A 22,247-nucleotide genomic window follows, 5' to 3' on the forward strand; every position below is an offset into this window, starting at 1 on the left:
TGCTTAGCTAGGTGGTTCTGGCTCATAACATCTCATGAAGTTCCAGTCAAGCCAGTGGCTGAGACTGCAGGCATCAGAAGGCTCAGGCTGGGCCTTAGCACCCTCACTCACAAAGCTGTCAGCACAAGGCCTTTCTTCCTTCCCACACAGGCCTCTCCATAGAGTTGTCCGTGATATGTCAGTTGGCTTCTCCCAGAGTGAACGATCCAAGAGTGTGCACCCAAGACAGAAGCCTCAGTGTTTTCCATAATCTAATTTCAGAAGTGACATACCCTCATACATCACACAGACCAACACTGCTACAGTGTTGTAGGAGATTACGCTGCATCTGAACACTGGAAGGCAAGATCTGTAGGTCCAGGGTGGTTGTAAGAACAAGATGAGTTAACATCTGTAAAACTGTCTGGTTGATAACAAATGGTATACACATTTTACATACGTATCATAATCATGATCATCAGAGGTAAAGTTAAGATATAATTCTCTAACTGGAAGGTGGGGAAAAGCCTGCCTGATAACCTCTCATCCTCTCAAATGTTCAATAGTGCATGGAATTATAATCCTAGCACTGACACTGACTATGGAATGTGAGCATGTTACATAATCTTTACCTACATTTCTTCATCTTGAAGATAGGGTATTAGAATTAAAATAAAAGCTACACTACCAATTCTAGTTCAAGTAACCAATGAGTCCACCATTTTCCCCTTCCCCTCCCCAATGTTTCAAAAATTAATTAAAATAGGAAAAATACTTTTCTCTCCCCATCTTGCTCAACACTTTTAATCAAATTATCATTTCCAGGGCTCTCTTGGAATTTCTGCCTTTAAGATTGCTTTTCAAGCAACATTCCAAAGAATCCAGATTCTTTCTCAATTTAATATACAAAAATGTGTTTTAAATTGGATTTCCATCTAAGAGATTTTTCACGTATTATAATAGAAAGCAATTTTCATGATAATTTCCTTACTTTTTCTGAACATTTATTTATCCTCATCTATCAGGCTCATTCTAAGCATCATCCACAAACATTGTTTGTACATTTATTTTTATAGCTTTCAGGTTTCTTCTCCCTTTGGTAAAGTAGTATATATCCTTCAGCCTCCTGATATCCACTGTATTTGTTATTGGATTCAGCACCTTATAAATACTTCCTCACACCATCCATTAAACTCTGCTGCATAATAAATGAGATTTACAAATAAATCTCATTAAATCTTGCTCTGCAGCTTGCTGAAACTAACAATGCATAGTTAAATTAATTAAAATATATACTTATGAGACATAAATGCATAGTAGTAACCTTGAACATTCAATTTTATTCTTTTAAAAGGCAAGTCTGCCATCTAGGTTATTTAGCTAGAGGTGCTTCTAACACCCTGCACTATAAGTAGTTTTCAGGAAATCTGTTAAATAGTTTAGAAAAGGTAGCGCTTTTTCTTTTTTGGGGGGGGGTAGCATTTGTTTCTTGAATACCATCAAATAACTATGTTTCCAAACCCCCTATCTATCCACTACCTGTAATGTTTTACCATAAAGGAAACATTGATATGTAAATGGTTTTCTTTCTTTCTTTTTAAACGTTGTATAGTTGTAGTTGTGTATACAACTGTTTTGTGTGTGTTGATTGTGCATCCTGCAATTTTACTGAATATGTTGATTCGCTTTAGCAGTTTCTTGGTGGAATCTTTAGGATTTTCAATATGTAAAACAGAGAAGACTCCCGATTGACACACGTTCTTATAGTTAAATTGTCCCAAATTATTAGTTATGGTATCACTAGTTACTGTGATAACTTATCATCAACACTCAAATCTCAATTGCTTTTCATTCACACTAAGTTCAAAACAGGTATTCTTGATCAAAGGGTAACTCTTCCCCCAAATGGTTATTAAGGATCCAGAGTTACCTCCATCTTGTGATTATGCCATTTCCTTAGCCTTATGATTATCAGCGGAAGTAGAAAAGCAGACAAAAGGTATACCTGCTTCTTAACCACCCTGGCCCGGAGGTGACACACATTAATTTTGACCACATCCCACTATTAACATGCAGTCATATAGACACTTATTGTAAAGAAAACAGGAAATTAGTCTAGCTTTGTTCCCAGAAAAAGAAAGAATCAGAATTGTTCATCAACTATTGCAGTATCTATGCTAGTACCAAATCACAGAAGAAGAGAGCTTAAAACAACAACAACAAATCCCCCAAACTTTACAATCCCCCAAGCACATAATTTTATAGGTGAATATCTTGAGGACTGATATAATTCAGTAGCTTACCAAAAGTAAATAATATGGTTAACGTAGAATATAGACTCGCCACTTATTGCCTGATAGTGTATCTATTTAATTTCATCTTAAAACAGACCTTGTGGAGGTAATTCCAGTGATTTCCAGTTATCCACTACAAAGTCTGTATTACTTAATAGCCACCCTCAACTCCTCCGATGCCCATCATCATATCAACAAACTTAAAACCAATCATGGAACAGTGAGGAAACTTACTAAGAATGAGCAAGCCCTTCGAGGGACAATTAACCTTAAGAATATGTTGCAAAAACAAGGACAAATCTTGTCAAAAGCAATGAATATCAACTCAGGAAGTAGCACAAGATCCTTCCAACACATCTAAGTGATTAGTTGGCCTTTTCAAATGACATAATCTAACCAGAGGATGGGTGCTAAGTCCTATGTTCAATCAAGTCATTTGAACTAAAGGCAAATGATCGCTAAAATTTATAATGTCCATTCTCAATGCTTCCACAACTTCACTTTGCCTGGAGGTAACAAATTATCACTTACCATGCAACAATCTTCCAGAAAAAAACATGATCAACTTTTTTAATTCCTTTGCTTTCCCCAGACCACCATTTAATGAACATACCCACACTGCATACGTTGGTATCTTTGCCAGGGACCCATTGCATCATTGGCAGAGGAATTCCCCAATGTATCAGGCCCGGCAATCTCATTCAAGTGTAAGGAATCGCCACTTTAATGCCCCTCTGTGATCTCATTTCTTAGAAAAATTGCCAGCTGTATATTTCTAGGCCCTGTGTGCAGCAGGCAGTAAAAAAGAATCTGCTTTATCTACAGAATAATAAGCGCTAAGATTTTTATCTATTTTTACATGATTTCAAGGCATTTACAATGTCTATTTTCAGGTAGTCTATGTCCCTACATGGCTTTGTGCATAGCTCTCAAACCGTTGACCAATAATAACATCATTCCAGCTGACTCTCTAAGAGCTCCAAACAAACACATACGCTACTGCAAAAGCAGTTGAAAATTGCCCTGGTTTCCACAAACTAAAACTTGCTGCATGCCAATGTCACTAAGTATACCACCACGAAACAATTTTTAAGGAACTGTTGTCACAGTTATTCTCAAGGCAAATGTCCACCAAATTAATTTCTCATTTTTCCTAAATTAGACCTTTGTTTCAATATTAAAACACAAATAGAAGGAGATTGTGTGTTCTATTTCAAGAGAACACACCAACACTTTGGAAATAATTACTTTTTGACAGATAGCTACTACATAAACAATTGTTTACAATTGCTTATAAATGCCTCATATAACAAACTGAATATAAACAATTAAATTATCTATCCACAAGCAACAACTGATATAATTAAATTTACTACGACTGTACAAGATAGTCTTTACAAACTTCTCAATGATTGAATGTAAGTAGTCTAAATATTGAAGGAACTCATCAAGAATTAAAATTTATCCCAGTTTCAACAAACACATTACCCTATTTGTAATGTGAGAAGAAAAAGGAAAACAATGAACAAAAGAGACATACAAATGTAGTAATTTTGTTATTTCAACTACATAACTGCTTGTGCTAGGATTTGTTTTACATAAAAGGTTCACTGAGGAAAAACAAACTAAAGATAAATGCATTAGAATGCACATGTAATTAGTAACTGAATCACTCCATTTAAATTTAAATTTCAACAACTAATAAAGCAATAGAATCTGTAACTCTGGGGAGAACTTAAAAAGGTAATTATCTAACAAATGTTGGAGTCTGTTGGCAAAAAATATATGAATTTTATCTTTGTTTGGTATTCCTGACAATTTGGACCCCCTACCCGGTCTCTTCTCAATTTGGGGAAAAAGCAATTGTGTATTCTTTCATTTATTCAATAAACAGTTGTTGAACATCTAATGTATTCTAATCATGGTATTAAATTTTAGAAATACAAATAAATATGGCTAGGTCTCCGCCCTCAAGGAACTCACACATTAATTAGAGAAAGACAGAATTGTAAATAAACAATTGCAATAAAGCTATAAAGGGATTCGGAAAGAAGTCTGGATATTGTTGAATGTTGAAACAAAAAGCAAGAAGTCAGTTCCACCTGGGACGAGGGCAGACTGTGGTATGGTGAAAGGTTACCTGGAAGATGTAATGCACAGGATGAGTAAGTGTTTGTCATGTGTCAGGGATGTAAAAGTTGTCCCAGAGAAAGGAAACTGTATTAGCAAACAGCATCGGCAATGGGGAAGAAATTAGTTTGTCAATGTTCATGGAAACTTTACAAGTTGGGGCACGGATTAATTAAACACAAACCAAATCTGGGCCCTCCTGTCTCACTCATCATCTCTCATTGATCTAATTTAGACACACTGATCCTCAAAGCCTCCTTTATTCAATTCATGGAACTTCTTTATTTATCTTTCCACCTTGAAAACAGCCAGTAGAATGAAACTATTAATATGTTACCTCTTAAAGTCAGTATGCTACTCATTTAAAGATTCTGAAGTAATCCAAAAATAAATTTAAAAAAATACATATTACACTGTCCAGTGGTCTGTTTCTTGGGATGAACTCAACAGGTACAATCAAGGAATAACTTTATTTTCCTCATCCCATTTTAAAACTTTTTCCAGTTGGGTCTTCTTCCTTAGTCTCTCAATGCTATCTTGGACATAACTCATAGCTTAAGTTGCTTTAGAATTGTGTAACCATCTCTTTTTAACTATTGAAAAGTTCAGTTTAATTAAAACCAAAACATGTATCTCACAAACAATAATAAGCTTCTTGTCTTTCCTCACCTCAGTCCTGGTCTCGCCTTAGCTACCAGCAGGGAGAAAGAGGGGCTTGGTCTTTTCTTTTACTCTCCTTAGCCTCCTTCCTCACCTTTTTCAGACTCATTGTGCTGTCTCTTGCTCTTGCAGCATGAATGTGAGAGAGAAAGAAAGAGAAAAGGCTGATGTCATTCTCTTCTAGCTGTCAGAGCAGTCCACGGAATAGCCCAAGTCTCAGGGTTGCTAGCCCTCTTTCAGCAGGACCAGTTGCTATAACTAACACTATTCTTCAGAATGAGGAAAAGATGCTTGTCAGCTCTATCATCATCATTTCTTTGGCCCAAACTGATGCCATCAGAAAAGAATCTTACTAAACATCCTTTATATGTAAAGTAACAGAGCAAAGAGAGACATAGCATAGAGTGACCAAAGTTACAGAAAGAAGAACAAAAGTGGTGAGTACTCATAGAGAGAGCTAAATCTTGAAAAGGAGGAGAAATGGCTTGTGTTCAGAAAAAGGACACATTCCCCTTCATCATTTTTTTTTTAATTCAAGAGAATCACTACCAGATATTATTCTGTTTCACCTTAATATCCCACTTGAATTCTTGTCTGCTATGCATCTGTGTCTAGAGATGCCTCTTCCACCCCACCCTGTGTCAAAATCTGTAATGGAAAAGGACCTCAGCTCAATGAGTTTCCTCACTAAAGTTGGAGAAACACTAGACAAAACAAATTGCTATTATCCTCAAGGGCAACCTGTCTCAGAAGCCAGTTACCTCAGGCTCTGATCTCAACACTCTGGTCAACACACCATCCTCTCATACAAAGATGTGTATGAGTCAACCAGACAAGCTTTGTTTAGTCACTGTCTGTGTTTAGGGGTGCCATGATTAAGGTAAACTGAAGACAAATATTCAGACTTGTTGGCTGACCTCTAAATAAATCCCTCTTACTAGGTTCTCAAACCCTTCACAGCTTTCCAAAATTTAATGACAAACTTGAAGAGAATATCCAAGCAAGCACGATGAGAAACCCAAAGAAACCTCAGAGTCTTCAATAAGTAAATAACTCTGGGAACCTCCTCTGAAGTTGTTTAACCTGGCACTGCATGTGAAAGGGATTGTTTTGTAAGTAACTGTGGGAAATGGTAGAATCTCCCAATATGGCACACTTACCAACTTTTAAAATCTGTAGTAAATTGTATTTGTAGTTGTGGGGAAGAAAAAATAATTTTCCTTCCATACTTCTAAATTAGTCTGGCTAAAATAATAATCAAATTAACATGAGACAGAATAACAGGATGGAGAAAATGACCATTAGGTATGTATATGCTGGGATTCCATAAGCATGTGAGACAGAGAACAAATCTAGCAGTTAAGTTGTATATGTCATCTGAGCGAAAGAGAAAAGGGTGGATTATGGTTTGGGCCTTAAAGGGAAGAAGGCAATGCACATGGTGATGGAAAAGCAAATGTTTGAAAAATAAATGTTTGCTGGTCCTTCTTTAATAATGGGACACAGAGATGACTTTCATGAAAAGGGTCTTGCTAAATTCCTTCCTGCAAACACTAATTCATAGTATATCATAGTTACCTATGATGATATTTTCCTTCCTGAAGCAGATCCTCTATTTAAATTATTTTAAAAAGTTAGGATAAAGGCCAACGTTTTTTCCTGACTCTTTCTTTTCTTAAAAATATCCAGCTTAAAATAATCAATATTCCAGAAGGCATATTTTGGGGTGGCCTACTCTGCTTCCCCTCATAGCTTTATTTCAAGAAAAGGTTATGTATAAATAGAAGATAATGCCATAACTCTGAAGTGGCCATCATTTTTCAATGTACCATTTTCATTACTTAAATAACCATTTAAATATTCCAGGATTAAGAAAAAGTGTTTTCAATTACATTTTGTAAAGACAATTTTATTCTTTGCCTTACATTTAGATTGTGGAAGCATTTCTATAAGAAATCTAAAAAAAATAATGAATAAATAAATAAATAAATAAATAAATAAATAAAATAGTATGTTACTATTAATCGATGTAAAAAATTCAGAAATCTACACTAACCACAATTGAATCTGCCAATTCAATGCGTTATCCAGAAGATGCATATCCCAGCTCTTAAGTTAGAGAAACTTTAATTACATATGTAAATGTTTTATGAACTTCTCTTATTATGTCTTATGTCAGCAGGTTCTGGTGATGGAAGAGTCACGGCAGACCACTCAGGTCATCGAATTTTCCCATTCATAGTTTACTAGGCTCCTTGTTTGTATCATTTTAATATTCTCTATTGTGTCCTTGGATCTTCATTTTCATGGTTCTTAGTTCCACTCAGAGGTTTATTTACTGAGTATACTGAATTGTATCCCATTGGACTAAAAGAACAAATACACTGGCAAATATTCTTCACTGTAGACACATACCATATATTGTGTTAGGTGAACTTAACCAAAAAGTTAATATCCAGATGGCTCAACCTCCTCAATGTTTTGATTCTTTTTAATAGGGTCTCCTGATATTTATTTTTCAATATTATCTAAATGCAACTAAATCTCATTGTAATCTACAAAATGGAGTTTCAGTCAATCACAATGTAATGCACCCTCAATTTGGTACAGTTTTCATTTAATGAATTAATTTTTATGCAAATTTAACCTTTAATGGAGCTACAAACAGTTGCATTCAAGTTACATCTGCATAACATGTCCCAAGTTGTTTAAAAGTAGTGGGAGTGGAAAACAACCTTTTTTTTTTTTTTTTTTGTAATTAAAATGCCCAAACATGGCATGTCAGGCTTAGTGAAATTCTCCAGTGTCCTTATTTGTTTTGTCAGTGCTCAAATTGCATGACTACAACAGTGGGCTTGATCCCCTTCAGTGCAGGTGGGATGTTGCAAACAAGAATTCTGCTAAGTGGGACCCCAGCTAATGGGGTCAAAACCCCTGGTAGAATATGCCAAGGCCATATCTAAATAGACTCCAAGGAACAGTGACATTAAAATCTACCTGAGAGTGTTTCTCTAAACACAATTAAGCCTTGTGAATAATTTAGCTTTAAGTACCTTAATTTTCCTGAAACCTAACCACTGGGAACAGGCTGTGTGTTTCTTTGTGCATTTGGTATTCATTAAGAAAAAAACAGATAATTAAAATGTGATTAATTTCACTTACAAATAACATAAATACAGAGTTAGAGATGCACCTCCCTTCTTGCTGTTCTGAAAGAAATAGGGTAAGACTATCATATTACTAGAGGAAAGCTCACCAGAGAGCCTGGCACCTGGTGGACACTTTATAAATGCTTCCTAAATTAAATTACTTTCCAGGAACAAGGTCCATGGGAATGGACACTGTTTATCAACTATGCGTAGTGTATTCATGGTTACATCTTCCCTTCTACTCACCCAGCCAAATGTGTTTTTGTTGTTGTTTTACATTGTACATAGGAGGTAACATCGACTTTTATTAAAATATCTGCAAAGTGGTGCCATGAAAATAAAGTATAAACATCCAATTCCTGAAATGTGTGCCAGCTCTGTAGCAGTGGAGATTTTGCTTTCTTTGCTAATAAGTTCCTAGTACCTAGGGCAGTGACACACAGTAGACAGGCAAAAAATATTTATTGACTAAATGAAAAAATAAAATAATGAATGAATGAATAATATAGATCGTAATAACCCATTCTCCAAATAATTTTGCTACATGAATAAAATGGTTTTAACTAAAAGTCAGTTTGGAATAACAGTTGAGGTTATAAATTCTGAAAATACACCTCATTTGAATCTCGCTCCCTATACTCATTAGCCATATGACTTCAGCACATTTCAGAACTTTTATATGCCTCAGTTTCTTCTTCTGTAAAACTGAGGTTATTATAATAATGGTGTCTTTCCTCAGGGCTGTCGTGAGGATTAAATAGTATTACTTATCATTCTCACAGGGACACTTTTGAAGTGAAAAGGGAGGCACTAAAATGATTGAAAATCATCAGTTGACCTACGTCAAGTGTAAACTGGAACAGTACCATATAATCAGTGACATATGGTTCCCCTACTCACTGGGCAAACCTGATATCAGGCAGGTCTCCTTATACCCAGACCTAGTTAGAAATATTTAGCACAGACTATGTTTTTATCACTTTCACAAGCAATACCATAGGCTCTAATTTAGAATGTTAAATTCTGTGGGTGACAAATATAACCCATTCAGCAACATCCTTAAGTGTCTTCACATTACTGAGTTTCAATCAAATATCTCCCTCTATTACCTGTGCAGGTCTGCCTTCTTCACTAGATTGGGGGCATGACTCATCATCTCGACAGTAATTGTAACTCAGAGCAAAAGCAGCCATAATGGATGGGCAGCATACCAAACTCAGTATTTAGGAGCAAGCACACCCAGCTTTACTCCTTATTCAATTATCTCTGAGATGATACGGGAATTACTGTCACATACAATTTCTGTGTATAATATGGGGATAAAATAATTGACTTGAGCTGTATGCTGAGAATTGTGTAACCAGGTCACAATGTTTAATGTCAAATGAGTTATGAAGGGGAATATTGATTGATTCAGGAGACAAACATTTATTGGGTGCTGACTACGTCCTGAGAGCTAGAGATTCAAACTTAAAGAAGACAAGAACCTTCTTCAAATGTCATAGAGAAAATGAGTGTAACGCAATGTGATAACTACCATGTTAGAGAGAGGAACAAATTATAACAGTGTTACTAAGAAGCAGGATCAGTAGGGTTAGTGGTACCAAAAAAGTAGTATCTGGAGGTTCTAAAAATTTTACAGAGGAAATGTTTGCTCTTTGGCCTTAGAAATAAAATGAGTTTGCTAAATGAATTAGGTAGGAGAAGGGCATTCAAGATAAGAGAAAAAACATGGTGAAAGGCATAAAATTATGAAAAATTACCTTAGATTCAAAAAACTGAAAGTAGTTTGATATGCTTGAAACAAGGGATTTGAAGCAGGTAATAATGAGAACAAGATTTTAAATCAATCTTGAATGATATTGGACATTACTAGTGTTTTAAGGAAGAAGAAACTATGACAGCAAGAATGCAAAGGTGGTAATAAAGATTTCAATTAACCAACAAATATTTCTAAAAATAACTTGCTCATTTGCTAAACACTTTGAGGCAAGAATAATGTTACACAAGTTTATTTTGATTACAACATTTAAAGTTGAAGATTATCTTTGTACCAAAAAGTAAAAAGAAAAAGAAAAGCAACTCTTGCTTGATTACTTGAACTCTTTATATTAATTTTATCTAAAGATATGTAGCCTTGTCAATTAAAATAAAATTATATATATATATATATATATATATATATATATATATATATATATATATATATAAAATAAAACATAAATAAAAATTTAGGGGGGGAGGGAAGGAGAACACAGATGATTTACTAGTATTAACATGAAATATCCATTCAAGCATAACCTTCCTCCATACCTTTGGAGGTAATAAATCCAATCAGACTTTTTTTTAATGGTGGGGGGAGTGGCATTTCAGTTGTGTTATACCTGTTAGCATTCTAGTTCATAATGAGCTCAGAGGTTGACTCTTACCATACCATTTAGAAGGCTAGCCCTAGCTTGTTTTTAATTGGAAAAAAATAATTATTACTACTTTAATACAGTCATTTTAGTCTTATCTCCTGAAAACCACATTCACACCTCAACTCAAAGTGACTCATTAAGATATTTTTTACCCATGTTGAATACTTATTACCTAAAATAGAGGTCTTCAACTTAGAAAACTATATAATTTGAAATTGTTTTTTTCTTTTTTATGTATATATAAAATATTATTTTTCTTAATTACAGAAGTGGAAGCTGGCAAATTTGCTATTAACACTTTGGCATATTCATTTATGTTTTTGTTTGTTTGTTTGTTTTAATATCCTTTATTCTTCTCTCCTTTATCTAAACAGAAAGGTGGAAAGGAATGTAGATAAGTAGGTAGATGGATAGATACATAGACATGTAGATGTATTATACATAGCTATTTGACACATGAAATTGTGTTACACATTGTTTTTATAACCTACTTCAATTTTACTTTCAGTATGAACATCCTTCTATTTTATTAAAGATTCTTCTACAGCACCACTTAATGACTGCTAAGTATGCCATATAAAAAAAAATAGTATAATTTAATGAATCATTTGTATTTGCATACTAAAATTACTTCAAATTATTAACAAAAACTAAAGTTGTGCACAACCTTAATATTTTAGGGAACTACTTTCTACAATTTACTATTAACTTAAAAAGGACTTTGTTATCTTTAAGAACACTACAAATACCTCGAGAAAAACATCAAAAATGTCAAGGTTCAAGTTTTAAAAGGATCTTTGCTCCCAGAAAAAGAAAGCTCACTTAATTTTCAATTTTATGTTTCTTGGCTTTGACACCACAAAATCCACTGTGTTGGAATTGTGTATACAGCATATAAAATGGAAATCAGTTCATTGGTCAAATCAGCCAAACCAAACACGTTCCTAAGTATTTGTGGACAACTAAAATTAGTGGTTCTCAAAATTTAGCAGACATAAAGGAATCTTTTTAGAAACTCTCAGAGATGTAGGTGCCCAACATCTACCCATGTCCCCACATTCCCACCCATGTCCCACAAATCAGATTCAGTACATCAGTGGTGAATTTGAGTTATCCACATTTTTATCAAGTATGCTAGATCAGGGCACCTGGTATACCTGCTCTTTAAAGGGCCAGATAGTAAATAATTTAAGCTTTGGTGGTCTCTGACACGTTTTTTTTGTGTGTTTTTTTCATATTCTTTTTGTTATGTTTTATGTCGTTTTGCTTTTTACACATCTTTCAAAATGTAAAATTAATTCTTTGCAAACTGGGCCACATTGGTACCATGCCAGATTTAGCCTATTAGCTGTAGTTTGCTGACCCTTGCCTTCAATGATTCTGATACAAGTAGACAATGGCTAATAATTTGAAAATTGCTGCTTAAAACCAGTGAACTAGGAGAAGCCCAGAAAACCTGTGATTTGAATAGCTAACTCAATACGCTATTACTTGTTGCAAATTAGTATTACTGTTGCTCCAGAATTCTCCTTCCAGATAGCAATGAATATTTATTCTTCTGTTGGCCGTTTAGCTGCTATAGCTAAGGGTGGTTTTGTTTGTTTTCTTTGGCCAAATCCTAAATGATAATACACTGGTCATTTGTGTACAATGAATTTTAAGGTTATATTAGCCTCCATTGTGAAAGGCACAGCACAATGTCATTGTATGTTGATTCTATAGTTCATTTATCATGATGGTTTTAGTCCAAATTTTGAGATTATCGATGTAATAAAAGTCAGTGTAATGCAAAATACATTAAGAAGAGCCAATCATAGATGATTATAGACTTTGTTTCTTTTTATATCAAGGTAGAAGATTGTTTTTTCCAATGATGGCTGCAGCAATATCTTCAATTGCCCATGTTCTTCTTACAGTGATTTTGTCACTCATATTTCAAGATGGTTGTTAATGACAACCTTTCCTATCTCTTGAAACTAGGCAGGCTTGTAACAATGGCAGAATTGACATTATGTGACTTCTGAGACTAGTTCATAAAAGACAATGAAGCTTTCAACTGTCTCTCTGGGGACACTTGCATCTGGCACCCTGCTGCCATGCTGTGAGGAAGCCCACATAAGAGGCCATCAGTGAACATTCTAACTGACAGCCCAGGACAGACTCAACCTATAGCCAGTGTCATCTGCCAAAGATACCAGTGAAGATGCCTCTAGAAGATTCCAGCTTCCAGTTGTTGAGGCGCCCTAGCCATCAAATTTTCCTACCTGAAACCTCTGACATCATGGAGGAAATAAAAGCTATTTCCACAGTTCCCTGTTCAAATGCCTGACCCACAGGAACCACAAGATATAAAATTATTTTTGTTGTTTTAGGTACACAGTTTTCAGGTGATTTGTTTAGTAGTAACAGTAACTGGAACAGCAAAGCAGACAAATGTTACCTAATATGATTCCCAGAGGCTTTGATAAATTTAACAGTCATTTTAAAAATAGAATTGCACATGAGCATCCATGAATATGAATGTGTTCATGCATATGCCAATGACATTTTAGAAAACCCCAAAATAATCTATGTTTGTTTTCTCAAAGAATTAATTGTAGTTGAGGGTTTAGCTGGCAAAACCTAACAGTATGCCAAGTCCCATATGTTAAAGGTATCAGATATCTAACTATATAAAACATCTAAAATTTAAAAAATAGCATTTCATAGCTATGTCTATATAGATATATAAGAAAATTGAGTAATAGTCACTAAAATGGCAGTTTACCAAAATAAAATGTATTTATTATTTGAAAAAAAAATCAGCACAAATCTTCATAATAATTACTTAGACAACTGACAGCAGAATATATATGAATAAATAATAGTGTGTATATATGTAAATATATATGAACATATACATATATGTAAGGTATTACTATTCATCTGCAATAATAATAATAATAATAATAATAAAAGATCTAAAAACTAGAACACCAAAAAAAAATATATATATATAAGATTTAAAAGTTCTCATTGAGACTTTTTCTCAGAATGGTAAACTTATAGAAAAGAACCATTAACATCATTTCAAAATTCCATTTCTCAAACTCCATTTTTATTCCATTTGATTCCACATTCTGCTTAAAACAGAGTGTCTCACAGGGAATTTTTAAAAATTCAAATCACAACATGACCATTCTTTTCCCTGGTCAGCATTTAAGGAAGGAGCTGCTAATCTTAGAAAAAGGTCATATTCAGATTATGCCTATAAATTAGATCAAAGTGAAACCATAACATAGCAATCTTTAGCTCTGCTTTTCCAGGAAGATTTATAACTGTTCCCTTGCGAGGATTAAACTAACTTAATATGTAATCACGTGCAAGGAAAGCAAGGAAAGCATTTATGTTGCATTTGAAAGAAGAAAATATTGAGAGTTGCTTTTCACCTACAACCTGGCCAAAATAGCTACAATATAGAAAAATCAGCACCGCGTGGTAGAGAAATTATACATTTGACCCTTCTGGAGATAAAGGCACTGCAGATAACTCATGATGCTCTAACTGTGCACCGGCAATTACCTTATTTAAGCACAGTTATATATCAGGGATTTCATATGGTCTGAGATGAGGTTAAGTGTTAGGAAAGTGACAGTTGTACTGTCACAACAACATTATATATGTATTTTTATTAGTAAGTAGCACATTCCTTTATTAAGTCTCAAGTTTCAGTACCAAATCAAATTGCCTAAGCAATACCTATATATTCAATATGAATCAATATGAAATTGCAAAAGAATATACGGAATTTTCATTGCATGTCAAACCATGTTATAACTAGAAGAGATATAAGTGTACTCCTAACCTGCCCTCTATTTCACATTGATCTCCTTTCTACCTTCCTCCTCCCTTCTTCCCTCTCTTTTTCTCTCTCTCCCTCCTTTCTTGATACACTTCTTCCTTTACTCTTTATTTGTTTAACAAAGATGAAAACACAGAATTGCTAAAAATGTTTCAAATGCATACAAATTAAACCAGTTAATAAAAGTAAATACATACAGAGCTTACTATAATCTATACCATGCACTGTCTTAACTGTTGTAAAAAAACAATCCCTCAACTGAACCTCAAAACACTCCTATAAGAAAGGTTCCATTATGATACCTATTTAACAGTCAAGAAAACTAAGGCCCACAAATGTTACAGGTTGCCCATAGTTACACAGCTAGAGATCAGGAAAACAGGATTCAAATCAGTGTGACTGCAGAATCTGCCCTCTTTACTATAGCTTCTATTATGACACTTTTTTCAAGGATTTTGTTTACACAGGACAAATATACAGTATTTAACAAAGTTTTATAAAATGGCATTCAAATTGATACACATTAAAAAAAGAAAGGAAGTATTGAGGGGCTCAAATTCTTGTAAGGCTTTGGAAATCAGAAAAGAATCCAAGAAATACATGTAGAACAGATCCAGACAGTATTTGTGAGATTGCTACTTATTTTTTCTAACTCACTCTCAAGAACATTTGGAGAGGAAGAAGGAAGTCCTTAAGGGATTTTGCCAACTCCCTTCTTCTAATAAAAATGAAAAATCCTCACTGGCCATACATTTCAGGAATTTTAAGGATAGGTCACCCAATTACTTATAGAACAAAGCCATGTTCAATTCCCATTTATTCAGCCATGAATGTGCAGAGAATACAAGTTCTCCAAAGGCTTGAGAATTCTAAGGTTTGAGAATTCTATTAAAGTATATCTTTGGAAAACCTCAGTGAATCTGGGCGAATTGGGCACCTCAGACTTTTGCTTTACATTCTGCTGTCAAGTTTTTGTCTCAGAGGTTCAGAATTAGAATTTTATATAGGGGAAGAGGCTCGCGTGAGGGGTAGTTTATAGTATGAAAGAAAAAGCAGAAAATATGGCCTCAAATAGCTCTAAGGGAAAACATCTGCTTTTCCATTCACCATCTCTTATGCAAGACGGGTTTTGTAAGCCTGTTTCTTTTTCTGTAAAATGATAACACCAGTATTAACCTTGTAGGTTAGTTATGAAGATTAAATGAGATTATGTTGAAAAGGTGCCTGGCCCATGGCCTAGTATGTATATGTAAGATCCTCATCAATGTTGTTTTACAAATGGAGAAATGGTGACATTTACACCTAACGTTGGTAAGCGTTGCATGATCTTTCCAAATCCATTTTATGGAAATACAAAACCCCCCAAAACTAGATGATTTGTTTTTACTTTACACAATATATTACCATGAAAATTTACATTTAATATATGTACTCTGTGAATAATTCATAGCAATCATTGTTAAAGAAATATATTAACTTTTTAGAAATAGTTTTATTCAGCAAAAAGCAAGATATATCTTCAAAACAAACATTTGTAATATACATATAACCTGAAAATTAAAATACTTATGTAAAGAGAAACTTCCTCTAAATTTTGCGAATATTGTCTACTATGCCATTTTAGCTTTTCTAATTAAATGACTCATATATTAAAAAATGTTTTAAATCCTTCCTTTAGACAGGAATTACAAACCAACAGGAGATTAGAATAGTCAGTAACTACTATATTCTGGCAAGTTGCTTAGCAACTATGGAACTGCAATTTTTCAGGCTCTTTATTCAGCTAACATATTTATTGAATACCTACTACATATATGTTGCCGAAGAGAGATACAAACAGCTACATGAAGGGAATATTATTTGTATCGTTTCTTCCTATGACAAAACTGACTCTAAGCAGTTTCATAACTGGAAAATGAAAGATGCTGAATTTGAATTCCAGCCTGATGGCTTCCAAAGACCTTGTTTTTCATTCTTTGTCTATTGATAAGCCTTAAATTGCTGTCTTTGGAACTGTAGCATAGCCTGTCTTACAGCTATGTAATTATTTTTATATAAATTATAATCTCTATGAGGAACAGGGACCCTAATTCAGCTTTCTTTTGTATCTCCTGGAGCAGTACTACTCAAAGAATGTTTTGTGGGATGGCAATTGCTCATGAAACGTTTGTTACTAGCTCCTAGTGAAATAGGTACAGACATTGAGACTGTTAAAAATTTTATGGTAATTTGATTGAATAATTTTATATCTGTTGAACTTAATAAAATATTTGAATGGGCATTCTGCACGTTTTATTTTTTAAAACTGGATTCCTATATCTCTACCTCTATTATTCTTTTTTTAATTTCAACTTGTTGGGGTATAAATGAAGCATACTAGACTGCACCTGTTTAAAATGAACAATTTGATCAGTTTTGACATATGAAGGCATCCACAAAACAATCACAATCAAGATAAACATTTCTATCAGCCCCATAAGTTGCTGTGCACCCTTTTTCAAGCTATCTGTTGCACTCTCTTCAGCTCCATAGGCAATAAATAACAAAGGGGCATGACCATGTTGCAACAAAATTAATTTACGAAAACAGGCATCAGGATGGATTTGGCATGTAGGATGTTGTGTGCTGATCCCTGCTCCAAAGAGTCATTCCGTTGACTTTGAAAAGCACTTTTAAGTAAATTAAAACAAGAAATGTAGCAAACAAAAATTACTGGATCTGGGTCCTAAAACCATGTGGAACCTGATTAAAGTATTGCCAAAGCAATCCTGATAATAAGTCATCTTCCATTTTGAGATGGGCCTTTACTTCAGAACTTTGGTGTGGGTTTAACATCCTCAAGTGATTTTTAGTAATAATATTATGGTTACTTGATTCTCAAATGCATTTCTTTTTGACTTTGATGTAAAAATCAGCTACATTAAATATGTGACTTTACATAGATGAAATAAGTATGGGCATTTTATAACAAAATATTCCGTATCCAGGAGTAGGTATTTTAGACTCTAAACATAGCAAGACCATTACATAACGAATAATTCTCCTCTGATGTATATGCAGAGTACAAAGTAAATAATCTCCGTGTTTGCCCGAGAATGGAGAAAATGTACATTTTAAAAGTAGAGTCAGTCCCAAAATACCAATTCTAAGGAAATGGAAATCACACATATAAGAATGCTTCACTCCCTACCCACATGAAGTATTCTGAAATTGAGAACAGTGAACACACACCCTTAGGTTTAAAGGAAATCTAATTGAGCAAGATATTAATTAGCTTTTCAACTGTCGGAGCATTGTTTTCCCCATAGTATAATTAATTTATCACAACAACATCAGGTTATGCAGCGTGGATTTTGTATATGTTGTTTTTGAAAAATGAATAACCATCATTATGGGAAAAGAAATATGGAAAAGGAAAAGTATTAATAAAATAGCAATGATCCAAAATACTCCATTTCTAATTTTTTTCATAGTTTGTTTGACTTACCGCATTTTCTGGATTGCTATTAATTTTATGCATTTGAGAAAAATATTTGTTAGAAGAAGTGACTGTAAAACTTGATATTCAAGAAGGAAACGAGCTCCTAACTTATCAGAGGAAATATAATAATAGGGTACTCATTAGAGAAGAAAGCTTAAAAGAATACAATAACATATCAAAACGTGTGAAATTGGAAATCCTGTATTAATTGTCACTCAAAAGTTTTCAAGTCATAAACTGTGTGTGTGTGTGTGTGTGTGTGTGTGTGTGTGTGTGTGAAAGGAGAGAGAGAGAGAGAGAGAGAGAGAGAGAGAGAGAGAGAGAGAGAGAGAGAGAGAGAGCGTATACATCACAAAAGTTAAAATTTCCCCGGGCTATTGCCCCATATCACCTCCACTACTACAAATAGCACATTTTGAGGTAGGGGGCTACAAATGTAAAAGACAGATCAAAGTATTCTATAGAAGATAATATAAATAGCCAGTATATCCCAGAGGTTTTGTGTTTTTTAATTGGTAACAGTTTATGTCAAAGATACAGGAACCAGAATTTTTACTCTGAACCACATTTCCATTCTATATTAATGTGAGGAAGTTTGCTGCATCTGCCTGCCACAGGCTCCCAACATCTAAAAAAAAACACCCAGGCAACTACAAGATAGTCCCTTATTAATATTTTTTTAGAGTCACAACATGGGACACATGTTTAATCATTTAGAACAATATCAAACATGAAAGTGAACATCTTTTGCAGTGGATTTTTCAACCTTTATGTGAACAATCATATCAAATTAACTTTGTGGAAGACCCTTTGAATGCATGGAGCTTTTCAGTTTTACAAATGTCTGAAGTTGAATAAGCTAATGCCCTAGAAATGGAAAAGCAGGACCTTAATCATTGTGAGGCAGGACAGTGCATTTGCGGTACCAGTGTGCTTGCACAGTGCATAGTCTTTACATTACATGACTTTATGTGGGCATGCTTTTCATAAACCTACCAATGCCTTACCAAAAAGGATAGCATGTAAGACTTAAGATAATGCAACCATAGCCTGTACTTCCCTATGGTAATATTCTTCCAAATTTATCTTTTATTGCTTTTTCGTTGCCTTTCCACCAGATTCAGTGTTCCTGATAACAAGGATGAAGTTTTTCTTGCTGAGTACTACTTCCTTAGTGCCCACCACAAAACTTGTCACATAGTTGGTATTTAAATACATAGTTCTGAAAGACTAAACTTAATATGTCATAAAAACTAACAGAATAATACCTGAAACTTTGTGAGGCTTTTATTATTAAATTAGAAAACGAGATGAAAGCTTTCGTTTATTACCTTAGATTCTCAGTTTTCCAAAGTGAGAGTTGAGAGTTACAAATATAAAGTCATCAGGATTAATAGGTTAATAAATAATTTAAAATGGATAGAATACTTCTTTACCCATTTTAAATGTAATCAATCTGAATAAACTTTGTTATGAAATCAATCTCTCTCTCTCTCTCTCTCTCTCTCTCTCTCTCTCTCTCTCTCTCTCTCTCCATATATAGATATATCGGGGTGCCAAAAAATGTATAATTTGGACACTTTGATCAACATTGCTCAAGCAGTAGTTCACTGTAATCAGAATCAGAAATGTTTGGACGCTGATGGTAACCACTCTGAGCATCTCTTATAACCGCAGAAGTCAAATGTGACTTTTTTTCATCTTCCGTTATCGTTATACTCCGTGTGTGTGTGTGTGTGTGTGTGTGTGTGTGTGTGTGTGAAGCAAACAAACTCCCAAGAGATCCAATTGCACGGTAAAGGCTGAGAAATAAGAAATTCTACTGTAGGTGCAAAATTAGGAGGCGGATTATTGTTGTTGTCAGTAGTAAGAGTACTCAAAATAGAAGTAGTAGTAGAACTAAATACATATTTGCTGAAAAAGAGAATGGATGATAATTGTTTGTTGCAGCTTTTGTATCAGACACAATACTAAGTAATTTAAGACTCATTTGGTTAAGATAATGGCTTAATTCCGGTTTCATCTGTAATGCATATTTATCATGATTTCAAGGATTAGGAAGCTGAGATTTAGAATGGTGAAGAAATTTGCCTGATCTTACATGCATTAGAAGTGTAAAGAGGTTAAAATTATGGTCAAGCCTACAAAACCTTTGAAATGAAAGCACCCAGTTCTATCTAGTTCCCAAGCCCAGATGCTTTTCAACAAAGTATAGATCAAAATAGGGACACTATATCAATTCAGTGCATTTATCACTGAAAGAAAACATATTCATCGAATATGAGAGTTCATTTCCCTTTAAAAATTAAAGATACCCTAGCATAAATATCTGGATATCCTATAGCAGATAACTTTGAATAACATCAGTTATTCCTGGGGCAAAATGGTTGTCTATTTAGAGGAGATACACAACAAACAGTCAAAATTTTAAGTGGACTATTCTAATGGTTTCCCACCCACACCCCTAAGGATTTATTATATGAATGACTTTACCGGAAGAAAGAAAAAAGAAAGAAAAAAAAAAAAAACTCTGTGATGAAGCTGAGAAAAAGAACTCTATAGTTGGCAGAAAACCTATAAAAATGAACTGTGTCAGGATCTACAATGTGTAAATATGACTCATCTTTTCAATAATCTGATCTGTTTAATAATTGAATGCTCACAAGATCATGAAGAAATTCCCAGAAGAAACTGGAAGACCTGTTTGTAACATGAAAGAAAGAATAACTCCAAGTAGAGAAAAAAAAAAAAAAAACTCAATTATGAAGGATTTGAAAGGAAAAGTGTTTCCACGCCATGGGAGAAAAGAGCTGATTTTAGAAAACTAAAATTCCAAATAATTTCTTCTTCAAAGAAAAGCTACTTTATTATTCAAAAGAAGTACCGTTAAATAGAAGAACAAAAAGGCACCAAGGTTCAATCCGGCCACCAGGCAGATAATCTTTCCTATTATAAATTTTGAACTAATGCTTTCTAAGTAACACATTACTCTAAAGGTGTTCTTGAATACAGCACTATAAGTCAGAGTCACAAAATTAAATCTTGGGAATTTTACACAGTGTTAAAGTACATGCAACATTCATCAAAAATAGAGAACTCCACAGTGTTTTCTTGCTTACAAACCATGCCAACAGGGTATGAAAGACACTTCGGTATCCAGCGGGATTAAATAAATCAGAAGCTAAGGGGGAGCTCAGCAAAGAGAACTGAAGTAATAATGCCCAACGACTGTTCATTTCAATATCATTGAATTTCAGTTGACTTAATTTATATCACCTCTGCACATGTTTTTCTTAGTCAATGGTTCCCACCTGAAAAGATACTGACGATTAAGGCAGGAGGAACAAATAAAGTCAATAGTCTAATGTTTGGAAATACAGAAAATTAGCCTGGGCTTTCTGTGCCGTTGCCACTGTCTTGATTTTGTATAGTGTCACTATGTTCATTATTAGAGTGAGGGCATCTAACTCAGCTTCAGCAGTTTCTTTCGTTTGATGATCTGAAGGTGCCTGGTTAATGATACACTGTTAGATAGACCCTAACTGGTAATGCAGTAACTCCTATGGAGATGGCAATGAAACGATAAACTCTGCATTTCTGGTGAGAGACACTGGAAGTTGCACTGCTTGCCTCCAGCCGGGGTCGAAATTACAAAAATCATTGTATGTCTTTAAAGATTCCAATATATTGTGAAACTTTGACAGTGGTGAACATGTTTAAAACACCGGAAGAAAAATTCATCTTAATACAAAACTCTGTCACCACTGAATTGATTTTAAATATTAAAAAAATACATTAAAAATGAAGTTATTGGAGTTTACTTAATCATTTGTACATGATAAAATAACTCTAAACTTTTGAATTACAAAATTGAAGGTGAAAGTAGATAACAGAGTAGATGCAGAAGTCACCTTATCTCACAGGCAAGTGATTTGTTCAGGTTTCAGTTCCTTGAAACTTAGGATCAAGTCAACGTGCTTTCCATACCTCTTCTTTCACTATACACTTGCAAGAATCTTCCACTTAATTCGAATTAACAATTTCATTGAGTCTCAAAACTTTCTAAATCTCCACCTCTTGATCTTTGCTGTTATTACCTAGCAAACTTGAATCTTATCTATCCACCCTTATAGAGATGGTTAACATTCTAGTACTGCCATGAGGATGTTCTCTGGTGATTTGTTTCTTTTCCCTGAATTCTTATAATAAGTCACTCTGTATACTCTCCATTTCACAAAACCAAGTAAGTCCTTAATTATAACAGCAAATGTTACAGGACCTTTACCTGAGTAC

The 22,247-nt window shown here is 34.3% G+C and overlaps 1 protein-coding gene across 2 annotated transcripts in view; it reads right to left on the minus strand.

The window, feature by feature from the left end:
- NAALADL2 (N-acetylated alpha-linked acidic dipeptidase like 2) overlaps window positions 1-22,247 on the minus strand; it is a 902,549-nt gene that overhangs the window by 818,353 nt on the left and 61,949 nt on the right. The gene's annotated exons all lie outside the window — the stretch shown is intronic.

Source organism: Rhinolophus hipposideros (genome assembly GCF_964194185.1).
Source record: "Rhinolophus hipposideros genome assembly, chromosome: 2".
NCBI lineage: Eukaryota > Metazoa > Chordata > Mammalia > Chiroptera > Rhinolophidae > Rhinolophus > Rhinolophus hipposideros.